The sequence below is a fragment of the Dama dama genome, chromosome X, assembly GCF_033118175.1.
Source record: "Dama dama isolate Ldn47 chromosome X, ASM3311817v1, whole genome shotgun sequence".
Taxonomy (NCBI): domain Eukaryota; kingdom Metazoa; phylum Chordata; class Mammalia; order Artiodactyla; family Cervidae; genus Dama; species Dama dama.
The window spans coordinates 125,517,383-125,529,326 of record NC_083714.1 but is presented as its reverse complement, the minus strand read 5'-3'; positions in this window follow the sequence as shown (position 1 = coordinate 125,529,326).

Here is an 11,944-nt window from a genome sequence, read left to right as displayed (position 1 = left end):
AAAACAACAGCCTGTAGAACACATTACCAAGGAGCAGCAAGCAGCCAAGTTTTTCATAACTGGGCTACTAGCCCACCAATTTAAAGCTTTCATCCGAACACACTTTCAGCACACAGAAGTCTGTTTTTCTGCACAACATAAATGGAACGGGACAACACACTACTGCTCTAAGTTCTATTAAATTGATATTTTAAAACACAGTTCTGGCTTTGAGTTGGTAAACATGCTTGGGAAAAATGCATATCACCCCTCCCCCCCAAAATTAAAGATGCTAACAATAAGAGAATGTATGTAAATATACATGAAAAGGGATCTTTTTTATACATGGCTTCCACTACCATCATCATCCCCATCCCCTCACCTCTTAGCATAAGGTTATCTTACAACTAATTGGCTCTGGAGGTATCAGAATTCATCCTTACATAATGCCACTGAATGTTTCCTCTGTTGGTTAGTCTCTACTAACACTCTCTGCCGAAAGAAAGGCAAACAAATACATTCTGCTTCATTTGAATGCTGGAGAGAGCCTTTTTAAATTTTGATATTTTCAGTTCCAAACTGAAACTAAGCATTTTCCAGGGGGGGGAAGTATCCTGGAGGTGAGTTATTCAGAGTGTTCTATTCTACTAATGATAATTCTATCACAGAGCAATGAATGTGAGCTTATAATCATAAAAATACTTGATGATGCCTTTTTATCCAAATATCCCAGAAAATTAAAGGAAATTAAAATTCCACCCATTTGCATGTTACCTCTGATAGAGAACAAAATAAACAAGAAGGCAGAAAATTGTTTAAGGATGTTTCTGAGTGATTCATAGTATTAAACCCATCGACAAGATTATTCCTGATTCCTTCTCACCAAGTCTAACCAAACAGGCCCTTCTTGACCAAAAACGTACAGGAGACCTAAAACCTATATTCTGATTTTAGTCATCTCAGTATGTCCATTGTGCTACTTAAGAAAAATTCTTTGTAAATTTTTCCTTCCTTCATACCGCTCTTTTTCTGTCTCTCTGCTCTTAAAATTTTAAAACCTTCTCCTGAGATATACCTTCACTGAGCGTTACATATCAAACTTTGGGAGATTTCAAAGAAGCAGTTAACCATGCCCCTCCCCTGCTCCTGTGCACAAGCAAAGTCTCTCTAAATTAATGCAAAGATGTACTTCGTTGGCGAGCAGAAAAAGTAACATCATAAATTGCAACTGACCGGGATGGTCAGGGAGTGAGGTGGCCCTGGCTCTGGTCCCAGGAGACTTGCTTTTGCCTTATTTCTAGTTCCTTGATCCACAGAAAAGAGGCAACTGTGGCGCCAGGAGACTTGTAAAAACACCAAGGCCTGAAAAAGTCCCAGGAGTTACATTACCTAGAGAAGGGCTTTGAAGATTTCAGAGCCAATCGGGAACCTCTTTCGGCCTCATTGAGACCAGGTGGTCCCTTCAGCACTTCTCTAGGCCCTTGCTCCTCAAAAAGATTCCAGCATCATGAACATCACCTATACGCTTGTTAGAACTGGCCCAACCCCTGACCTCTAAAACAGAAACTGCACTTTAACGAGATCCCTAGGTGGTGCATATTCATGTTAAAGTTGGAGCAGCCCTAGTCTCAAAGCGCGCTCAGCTTCTGACTACATAATTTGGCAAAGTAGTCCTTAGACCAGAAGATATTTGAAGCACTTCTTAGCTCTGAGACATGTGGGCTGTATACATTCAAGCTTTGTGCAGTGCTCAGTCGCTCGTGTCTGACTCTTTGCTGACCCCATGGACTGTGGCCCACCAGGCTCTCCTGTCCATGGGATTTTCCAGGAAAGAATACTAGACTGAGTTGCCATTTCCTCGTCCAGGGGATCTTCCCAACCTGGGGATCGAACTCACGTCTCCTGTGTCTCCTGCATTGGCAGGCAGATTCTTTAACACTGTGCTACCTGGGAACATTGTGGCAAAGCTCCATGATGCTTAAAAGATTTTTGGCTTTTCAATTCTAGACAGAGATTTTTGTTTTCTTTTTCACTTTTTTTCCTTTTTACAAAATGTCCCCTTTATTACTTATAAAGATTTTAGTCAGTGAAGTTGAGGTGTGTGGGCCAAATGGGCTTGTTAACTCTCCCTGGCCGTGCTTCTAACTCCCTCCTCTCCAATTCTGACTTTTGGACAATAGCTTCAAAAAAAGAAAAAATTCAGAGCAGACACACCAAAGAACACAGTCTCAAATGAGGGAAGGAAACAAGACAGAATACCCATTACTTGAGGGTGTCTAACCAATTACTTTCATCTATTTAAAAAAACATGGAGTAAAAGTTAGATTTCCAACCAGTGGGGAGAAATGGGTGTGGGCCATGAGATTGGAGTGTTTCCCTGGGAAAGTCCTTCCAATTGAGCTTCCTGATGTCTTTTCGAATATCTTCCAACTTTTAAAAAAAATCATTTGTAAATATGTATTTTTGAATGTACAAAATTCCAGTTGCTGCCAGAACCTATTAAGCACTGTGAAATCATTCTTACTTAGAAATGTGTTAGGCGCACACACATACACACACACACGCCTAAGTTTCATGGAGTTTAAATCATCTCTAAAAAGAACAAAATGCATATTTTTGTAAGTAAATAGGTAATTAATAAATGTTTCTTGAACTACTGTAACAAAAGAGGAACTTAAAAGATGTTAGTATATCCTTGTATAGAGGTTTAGGATATGGAGTTACAGATTGTGTTGGAAATGTCTTAAGAATGGAGTTCAAACACCAAGAATTACTATGATTTCTAAACATCTATTGATAAGTTGGGCCTTTATCTTTTGAATCAAAAGAATGATGGATTGGGGGTGCAGACATTTTAATTCCTGTACCACCTTTGTGTCTCACTGACTGACCTCATCATGTCAGCTGTTTTCCCATCTATATCTAAAGAAGGTGAACTAGCTTAAAAGACCTTTCACATCCCAGCCGATTTAAAACTCTGTTTCCAGGGCTTCCCTTGTCGTTCAGTAGTAAAGAATCTGCCTACCAACGCAGAAGACGCAGGTTCGATCCCTGAGCCGGGAAGATCCCATGTGTCATAGAGCAACTAAGCCTGTGCACCATAACTAATGAACCTGTGCTCTAGAGCCTGGGAACCGCAACTACGGAACCCATATGCTGCAACTGCTGAAGCTCAAGCACCATAGAGCCCATGCAGCACTGCAATAGAAGCCACCGCAATGAGAAGCCTAAGCATCATAACTAGAGAGTAGCCTCCTATCACCACAGCTAGAGAAAGCCTGAGCAGCAATGAAGACCACAGCCAAAAAATTAAAAAAAAAATCTTTTTTAAGTTCTTTTTCCACTGGCTTAGAAGTCATAAATACTATTAGCTGTATTATACATAAAAGAGTGGTTATTCTGATTAGTAAGTTTCTTTTGGTTACTTCATTAATTTGCTTTGAATTTTTGAGAACTGGCAACTGCCACAAAGCTAGCATTACAGAAGGGAACATTTAGATGAGGGCTTCATCTTATGAAAAATTCCAAGGAAGTTTTAAAAAATTACCCAAGAACTTTTCCTTAAGATTGCAATAAGTGCTAAGTGTTTTTTTTTTTATGGATTCCACTGTCAAATAAGTTAGGAAACAGTGGGTTAAAGAAGTGAAAAAGAGCTATCTTTATGCAATGCTAATTAGGGGTTTAGCATGTTAATGAGAACCGAGAATCTACAAGAACCGAGGTTTGATCCACTAGTGTTCTAAGGGAAGTGCTGAACTCAAAGTGGCAATTGGACCCTTAAATACACACAGACACAGACACACACACACACACACAGACACACATACACATACATACAGTTTTTTTGGGGGGTGGGGACTTAATAAAAAAAGGGGGGAGGAAAAGCTATCATAATTTAAATCCACTTATGCCTGAAGATTTCTTGCCCATGTCAGAAAAACTGACCTTTCAGTCCAGGAAGAAAAGGATTACCATGGGGAATTTCTTGCCTGCATCAAGGGACACAGTGCAGAGGATTTATCCCTAGTGGCTAAACCAACACTGTCCCAATACATAACAAGGATGACCTGCAGATTTGGGACCTTAACAGTGGAGATATTTTTAGATATAATTCAATACTTGAATTAAACGCAAAACATAGCTGACTATATAGAAGTGTTGAAAGCTCAGCATTTATACTCAAGAAAGCAAATTGCAGCATTCTGCACCAGCATCAAATTCTAAACGCTTTTTACCTAGATATCCTTCTGCAATTCAGCTTAAAATGGTAGAAAATTCAAATCTTCCCAAATAAAGGTGAACACATACGAAGACAAGAATGCCAAAGAGATTATCAACAATCCATGATGACCCTAGGCCAAATTATACCCAAATGATTATATCTCACACATATATTTAGATAAACAAATATTTATGTCCTGCTAAACATTTATGCACTCTTTTACAAAGTGAAGAATTTGTTTACAAGAAAACCTTCTGAAGTGGAATCGTATGTTTTGATCTTTGCAGGGTAAAGAAAAAAAAATTTTTTTTAAATTAAAATGTTGCCTTAAGGCCCTAAAGACAGCCATATGCTTTTGCATACATTTTCACAACTCAGCAGCTGCTCACTGAACCTCTTCCATTTCAAGTTTTTCCTGTTGACCACTCTTTTCTGCTAGGCTTCTGTGACTGCCGGATGGAAATATTTATGAAAACACTGGGGCAGCCAGGATCGTCCAAGTGTTTTCAAAATGTTTGCTTGGCAAAGAGTTGCTGGCAGGCAAAATGTGCTCCTACAAGGGTTTCAGTAAGTGTTTATGCCTCCTCAGTGTATTCCATTTGTAACTGTGGGCAGAGACCTAAACTGTGATCTCTATAAGCTTTAAATGAAGAAGCTGAAATTCACTTTGCCTTAGAGAGCCTTTACACCTGCCAATCCTACCCCTTCCAAATCATTTTAATTGATTCACAGGCAGACTCCTTTTTAAACCACTTCTATAATCACAGACACAAACTGAGAAACTTGAGGCTCCCCATGATCCCCCGAAAAAAATCTGTGACCTTGTTTCAGAAGAGTCATTTCTTGAATGCTTGACTTAAAACTTTAAGAATTTGTGCGAAGAACGACAATGAGATGGTTGGGGAGATGTGGGAATTTTCAAACAAGAGGAAAAATAGAGAACTAAAGAGGATGATGCATTCAAGGAACTGTAGTAATATGGTGAACACTGGTCATCAGATAGGCAAGGCAGGGGATTAGTCTGGAGAAGGAGGCAAGACTCACATCATAAATAACTTCCTAAATCGTATTCAGGGATTTTCAGAATCACTGAAGTCATTTAAGCAGCTCTATGGTGTGATTTGATTTTTGTGTTTAAAAGGCCATTTGCTTCAAAATGAAAACTGAGGCAAATTTGAACTAGAATCTAAGAGGAAGGGATTAGAAAGCTGAAGCAAAGAGTGATGATGTTATACAAATAGGATCACACAGCATGCAACTTTTGAAACTAGCCTTTACTTAGCATAGTGATTGTCAGATTCACCTAAGTTGTTGCTTGTACCAGTTGTTCAATCCTTTTTCTTACAGAGTAGTATTCATTGTATGGATGTACCATGATTTGCTTCTGCATTTACCCACAAAAGGGCATTTGGGTTGCCTCCAGGTTTTGAGATTGTGGATAGAGGTGCTCTCAACATTCATGCACAGATGGGACTATTTTGTTTACTGATTTTGGTGGTGGTTACACAAATCTATATATAGTTTAAAATTTGTAGAACTATAGATTATAAATGTTAATCTTACTCTATGTTAATTTACACATAAAATTGTCAAAAATTTTTAAAAAGGGATAGTGAATTGAACTAAGAAAGTGGGAATGAGTGAGCTTCATCCATTCATTCATCATTTGCTTTTTGGATTTGACAAGATCTTAAGAACAACAATAAATCACAAACTAATGAAAACCAAGCTAGACAGAAAAAAACAGACCCTTCAATAAGGAGTGCTGGGAAAGCTGCACTCTATCTAAATCAATGAAATTAGAACACTCACTCATACCATATACAAAAATAAACTCAAAAATGGTTTAAAGACCTAAATATAAGACATGACACCATAAAAGTCTTAGAAGATAACATAGGCAACACATTCTCTAATATAAATCATAGCAACTCTTTCTTAGATCAATCTCCCAAGACAAAAGAACTAAAACCAAAAAAAAAAAAAAAAAAAAAACACAAGTGGGGCCCTAATCAAACTTATAAGCTTTTGCGCAGAAAGGGAAACCATAAACAAAATGAAAAGACAACCTAAGGAATGTGAGAAAATATCTGCAAATGATGTGACTGACAAGGGTTTTATTTCCAAAATATACAAACAGCTCATATAGGTCAATATAAAAACAATCAAAAATGAGCAGAAGACCTTAACAGACATTTCTCCAGAGAAGACATCCAGATGGCCAACAGGCACAAGAAAAGATATTTAATGTTGCTAATCTTAGAGACATTACTTTGCCAACAAAGGTCTGTCTAGTCAAGGCTATGGTTTTTCCAGTAGTCATGTATGGATGTGAGAGTTGGACTATAAAGAAAGCTGAGCACTGAAGAATTGATGCTTTTGAACTGTGGTGTTGGAGAAGACTCTTGAGAGTCCCTTGGACTGCGAGGAGATCCAACCAGTTCATCCTAAAGGAGATCAGTCCTGGGTGTTCATTGGAAGGACTGATGTTGAAGCTGAAACTCCAATACTTTGGCCACCTGATGCAAAGAGCTGACTCATTGGAAAAGACCCTGAAGCTGGGAAAGATTGAGAGCAGGAAGAGAAGGGGATGGCAGAGGATAAGATGACTGGATGGCATCAGCGACTCAATGGACATGGGTTTGGGTGGACTCTGGGAGTTGGTGATGGACAGGGAGGCCTGGCGTGCTGTGGTTCATGGGGTTGCAAAGAGTCAGACACGACTGAGCAACTGAACTGAACTGAACTGAATATTAGAGAAATGTGAACCAAGACTAAAATAAGGTATCACTTCATGCAGGTCAGAATGGTCATCGTTAAAAACTCTACAAACAAATAAATGCTGGAAATGGTGTGAAGAAAAGAGAACCTTCCTACACTGTTGGTAGGAGTATATATTGGTACAGCCACTATGGAAAACTATGGGGTTCTCTTAAGGTACAAAAATTAGAGCTACCATATGACTCAGCAATCCCACTCTTGGGCATATAACTGGAAAAGACAAAAATTCTAATTTGAAAAGATACATGCACCCCACTGTTCATAGCAGCACTATTTACAATAGCCAAGACTTGGAAATAACCCAAGTGCCCATCAATAGACGACTGTTTTAAGAAGATGTGATATATATACATATATACACATACATACATATATATACACACACACATACACATATATAATGAAATATTACTCAGTCATTAAAAAGATTGAAATATTGCCATTTATAGCAACATGGATGAACCTAGAGATATTATACTTAGTGAATTAAGTCAGTCAGACAAAGACAAATACTGTATATTAATAGTATTGCTTATACATGGAATCAAAAAATAATACAAATGAATCTAAATATACAACAGAAACATTCTCATAGACATAGAGAACATACTTAAGGTTACCAAAGGGGAAAGGGAGCGGGGAGGGATAAATTAGGAGTTTGAGATTAACAGATATACACTACACACAAAACAGACAAGCAACAAGTATTTACTGTATAGCACAGGGAACCCTATATTCAACACCTTGTGATAAGCTATAATGGAAATAATCTGAAAATATATAACTGAATCACTTTGCTATACACCTGAAACCAACACAATACTGTAGTTCAACTGTTTGTGTGTGTGTGCTTAGACACTCAATTGTGTCCGACTCTTTGCCTGGACTGTAGCCCGCCAGACTCCTCTGTCCATGGAACTTTCCAGGCATGAATACTGGAGTGGGTAGCCATTTCCTTCTCCAGGGGAAGTTCCCAAACCAGGGGCTGAACCCACGTTTCTCACGTTTCCTGCATTAGCAGGTGGATTCTTTACCACTGAGCCACCTGGGAAGCCCTGTAAATCAACTACACTCCAGTTAAAAAACGCATAACCCAGATGGCTCTTGGGGAGTTGGTGGTGTTGTCAAGACTTCCTGGGAGGAATATCTTCACAGTTGATCAAGTCACAACTGCCACACAAAGCCATTTGGACTCTGGAACTTACATGACACAAGCTCAATAACTTCTTTTATTCTAGTATGCATCTACATATGTGGCTACACCATTATTTCTTCAAAAAATATAACACCTGGCTAAAGAAATGGAAAGATCTTATGTATAAAAAGTAGCATACAACATATGGTTTTTTTAGTCCTCAGCTGAGCTGTGTTAGAAAGAGTTCAAAAAAGTCTTGAAATAACACTTCATTAGTAATTCCACAAGGATGACACTTGCTGAACCTGGAATCACATATTGAAAAAGCAATTTTACAAAAACTGTTAGACATTTGCTGTTAAAAGATTAATATAAGGGGTGCAGATTTCACTTGATAAATAGCTATGAATGCCATCAAGTGAATTAATTGATCAGATCTTTTGAAAACTAACAGCCAACAGTAGGTTATCAGAAGTTCCTTGGCACGTGAACATTATGCAGAAAGAGGAAATTATGAGATGGTTAAAGTGATGGCCAAATAAAGGAGCTTGGAAACCAGGTAAAAACAAAGATATATGTTTTTCCAAGAGAGGCTGTGTAGTACACTGATTACAAAAATATCTCAAATTCTTCACCTCTCTCTATATCCCCACCCCTTAAAATATGACTCTTAAACTTCTCCAATTAAGAATTGAAGCCTATTTCACTAGCCACTAAATTCTGGGCTAGCCCTGTGATGGGCCTTGGCCAAGAGAATGTAGTATATATGCATACTCAGTTGCTTAGTAGTGTTTGACCCTTTGCAACTTCATGGACTGTAGCCTGCCAGGTTCCTTTGTCCACAGAATTCTCCAGGCAAGAATACTGGAGTGGGTAGCCATCCCCTTCTCCAGGGGATCTTCCCGACCCAGGGATTGAACCCACATCTCCTATGTCTCTTGCATTGACAGGTGGATTCTATGTCTGATGCTATGTCAATTCTGAGCCTAAGTCTCAAGAAGTCAAACATCCTTCCTTGTTCTCTCTCTTGGAAATCTCTCCACCCTCCATGTGAACAAGCTTCAGCCAGCTCTTCTTAGGAGCATGTTGAACAGAGATCAAACTTCCCTCTTCAGCTAAGGCCTCCCTAGACCAGCCAACACACAGCAGATCTGGCCATTTGACCTGAGATGCATGAGTAAGCCCATGTGAGATCAGCCAATCCCAGGCCAGATCAGCAGAACTCTACAGCTGATCCAACACTTGTGAGGTTAATTTTAATTCACTGTGTTATTTTTAAGTCACTGATTTAGAGCAGTTTATGACATAACACTAGCTAACAGATGCAGAACACAAATGACTTTATACCTGTATTAGTTTCTTGTTGCTACTATAACAAACCACAAATCTAGTCATTTAAAACAACACTGTATTCTCTGACAGTTCTGTGGGGTAGAAGTCTGAGGTCAGTTTCATTGAACTAAAGTCAAGGTTTGGCAGGGCTGGTCTCTTCTAGAGGCCCTAGGGGAGAATCTATTTTTGCGTTTTTCAGTTTCTACTGGCTGCCTGTATTCACTGGCTTCTGGCCCCTTCCTCCACCTTCAAAGCACATCACTTCAATCTCTGCTTCCATCATCACATTACTGTATCCTCAAAATCTGTCTCCTCCAGTGCCCCTCTGATAAGTATATCAGAGTATATCCTGTGAGTATATCAGGCTCATCTGGATTCTCCAGGATAATCAGCCATCTCAACATCCTGAACTTAGTCAGATTTGCAAAGTCCCTTTGGCTGTATAAGGTGACATATTCAGAGTCTGGAGATAAGGATGTGGACACATCTGAGGATCACTCTTCAAGCTTCACAATACCTTATCCTTAAAGTTACTATAGCCATATCCATTCCTTTTTAAAATGGGCTGTGGAAAGTTCACATATGGGAAGAAATATGAATACCAAGTTCATTGGAAAAGACCCTGAAGCTGGGAAAGTTTGAGGGCAGAAGAAGAAGGGGGCAACAGAGGATAAGATGGTTGGATGGCATCACTGACTCAGTGGACATGAGTTTGAGCAAACTCTGGAAGATAGTGATGGACAGGGAAGCCTGGTGTGCTGTAGTCCATAAAGTCACAAAGAGTTGGATATGACTTAGTGAGTGAATAACAACAAAGTTCAACTATAGCAAGATGGGGGGAAAGAGGATTATAATATCAGATTTAGTTGGAAGGAATGTAAACTTAATAATATGGGCTTCCCTTGTAGCTCAGTCGGTAAAGAATCTGCCTGCAGTGGAGGAGACCCGGGTTAGATCCCTGGGTAGAGAAGATCCCCTGGAGAAGGAAATGGCAACCCACTCCAGTATCCTTGCCTGGAAAATCTCATGGACAGAGGAGCCTGGTGGGCTGCAGTCCATGGGGTCGCATAATGATAACTACTAAAAAATAACAACTACTACTTATTGACCTCCTACTACAAGCTAGAAACTGTGCTAGGCATTTTACATTTAGTTTTCATAATCATTAAAGTCTTTCAAAGTAGTTCCTTGCCTACCTGAGGCCAAGGCCGAGAAATTTAAATAGCTTGTCTGCAGCTTTTAAGTGGTTGAGCTGGGATGTAACCCTAGATCTTGTTTTGCCTCCAAAGTACATTATGCACATTACTTAATTAAAGTCTCTCTTACTCCTTGATACCAGTTCTTCAACTCGCAAATCTAATAGTCTACAGGAAGATTTATAGGCTCGAGGCAAGGGTGAAAAATATTCTCTAGTTCTAAGTGATAGAAGGTTTTACTATAGTTTACTTTAACTAGAAGTCAAATGCTTAAGTCAATTTTAATATTTCTGGATTTTAGCCTAATAATCTGTCAGTAACTGAAAGCTCTTCTGGTGTTTTTGAACAAACTTTCAAATTTTGACCCATGGAAGAATTTGTTTTAATTGTCCTATGAATCATATTTATTATTATTATAAAATTGCATTCAGCTTAATCTATTTTCACATTGGCCTAATTTTTATGTAGGCAACAAATTTCTAAGTTTGGGTTACTTTATAATTTCTCTGAGATTTTTACTTTGAGAAGTAAATTTGAAGAGTCTTTTTGTTAATGAGGAAAAACTGCTGCTTTACTGAAAAACATTTTATTTGTTAATGAAAAGGTAAGAACTTTTCTGACTGGATATTCGTCACTGGCAAGGAACAGGAAGGGCAAATGTATGGTTAAATGAAAACAATTTAAATACGTGCATACTAATGCACCCTAATTTGAAATATTTGTTAATAAAATATTCAGGCTCTCTTGTTACCAAATACTTGACTTCAATATATTCTTAAGAATTCAAGCTATTTTGGAACTTCACAAGATCATTATAAGGGATGAGGGTACCTTTTGTTACCTTGCAAACTAAATCCCACTGATTTATTTTGTGGGAAGGTCGTTTCTTTTTCACATCTCTTGATGTACTGGTATGCTACAGCTACCATAACAAAGTACCATCAACTGGGTGACTTAAACACCAAACCTCTATTGTCTCTCAGTCCTGGAAGCTAAAAGACCAAGATAAAGGTGTTGGCAGGCTTGGTTCTTTCAGAGATTTATGAGGGAGAATTTTTTTCTATGCCTCTGTCCAGCTTCCAGTGGTTTGCTGGCAATTTTTTTGCATTCTGTGGCTTATAGACATATCACTCCAATCTCTGCTTTTATGTTCATATGATAATTTCCTATATGCACATCTATGTTCCAACGTTCCCCTCTTATAAGGACATTGGTCAGATTAGGGGCTCACCCTACTTCAGTGTGACCTCATCTTAACAAATTACATCTATATCTGAAACCAAGTCCCCCTAAAACTAA